The sequence below is a fragment of the Mchenga conophoros genome, linkage group LG5, assembly GCF_057382185.1.
Source record: "Mchenga conophoros isolate Kocher_MC1m ecotype Shallow Benthic linkage group LG5, M_conophoros_male_GT1.1, whole genome shotgun sequence".
NCBI lineage: Eukaryota > Metazoa > Chordata > Actinopteri > Cichliformes > Cichlidae > Mchenga > Mchenga conophoros.
Window position 1 is genome coordinate 17,324,260 of NC_140530.1, and position 1,938 is coordinate 17,326,197.

Genomic DNA, 1,938 nt, shown 5'->3' on the forward strand with positions numbered 1-1,938 from the left:
ATTTTAATATCTGTTTCTTTTTTCCGCATGATTAGTTTAAAATAAAGACATTTAATACCAATCAGAACTTGTTACGGAAAACCACAGGGGGAGAGATAAGCTCAGTTGTGAGCAGTGAGGGATTAAAGTACATTGTTCTCTCGAGTTGTTAAATAACAATCCACTATTAAATAACTGCATTGCATGTGTTCACTCTCTTTAACCAATGCCTTTATCTGCTCTTATCTGATCTTTAAAAAAAAAGAGAAAAGTACAAAAGGGGTGTTGCTGTAGCAAGAGGAGTCGCAGTCTGGATACTGAGCATCAACATGAAGGACTCAGTGAGTTTGAAAGTGAGCCTGCCAGTGTTTGTGTTAGTGTTTGAGGTGATCATCATAGCTCTTTATGCTGTCTTTGTCACTTATGATGACGATACCAACGCAAAGCTGCAAAACAATGAGACCAGCCCCATGGAGAACTCCCTCTATCGCGACTACCCCTACTTTGCTGATGTGCAAGTGATGATCTTCATAGGCTTCGGTTGCCTGCTGGCTTTTTTCAGATTCTACGGCTTTGGCGGGATGGTCTTCAACTTTCTCACAGCTACATTTGCAATCCAGTGGGCAATCCTGATGCAAGGGTTCTTCCAGTTTTACTATGATGGGAAAATTCACCTGGGGGTGATCAACCTGGTGAATGCAGAGTTTGCCTGTGCTGTGGTGCTCATCTCCTTCGGGGCTGTGCTTGGGAAGACCAGTCCCGTTCAGCTACTGGTCATGGCTTCTCTTGAGATTCCTATATTTGCTGTGACAGAGTGGGCTGTACTCCAATACATTAGGATCAATGATGCAGGCGGCACTATTCTTATCCACATATTTGCCTGCTATTTTGGTCTAGGAGTGACATTTATGCTCTATCGGCCAAGTTTGAATGATGGACATGCTAAAGAGATCACTAGTTATCATTCAGATATCCTGTCTGTAATGGGAACCCTGTTCCTCTGGGTATTCTGGCCTTCATTCAACTCTGCGCTTACATTTAAAGGCGATGATCAGCACAGAGCAATACTCCACACCTTCATAGGTCTCTCCTCATCCACTATCACTGCCTTTGCACTCTCTGCACTATTCAATAAGAGAGGCAAGCTCACGATGGCTGATATCCAAAATGTGACTCTAGCAGGCGGTGTGACAGTTGGAGCTTCTGTGGACATGATGATTTCACCTGTAGCTGCATATGCACTGGGCGTCATGGGCTGTACTGCCTGTTTCTTTGGTTACAAGTACCTGACCCCCTTTATGGCTTATCGCATGAGGATCCAAGACCAGTGTGGTATTCACAACCTGCACGGACTGACTGGCATCATATCGGCCACAGCAGGGATCTGCGCCATCCTTCTCGCCACTGAGGAAACCTACGGGCCCAGCATGTACCAGATCTTTTCCCACCGTGCTCCACCCGAAGGAGATCCACAGCTGCTAGAACTGCAGAAGGTGATTCCTGGACTGAAGCCAGGCTTGGGACGCACTGCACGGGAGCAAGCGCTGTACCAGGTTGCGGCTGTCTTTACCACCATCGGAGCCTCTACAGTTGGTGGTCTGCTCACTGGGCTGGTCATGAAGTTTCCCTCCTTGGCATCTCCATCTGATAAGAACTGCTTCAATGATGAGCTTTTCTTTGAGCTGCCATCTGACTTTTCCAGTGTAGAAGCCCCCTTAACCTATGAGGAAAAAGGGCAAATGAACCCCATGGACACCAAAGTCTGAGCTCTTGTACCTTATATTTTTTAACTTGTACTGAACTGTTTCCATAAATCTCACTTAGCATTTGCATACAAAAAAGCAATGGAAAAGTAACAGGCTGAAATATGAACTTTTTTGCAATATAATGTATTTAAAATAAACAGTTTAATAAAACATGATTCATTTTATCATTATTGTTATTTAAAAATGTGTGGAA

At 44.3% G+C, this 1,938-nt stretch overlaps 1 pseudogene; it reads left to right on the forward strand.

Annotated features, from left to right (window-relative positions):
- The first annotated feature begins 294 nt into the window (after nt 1-294).
- Nucleotides 295-1,938, forward strand: LOC146574222 (ammonium transporter Rh type B pseudogene; annotated as a pseudogene).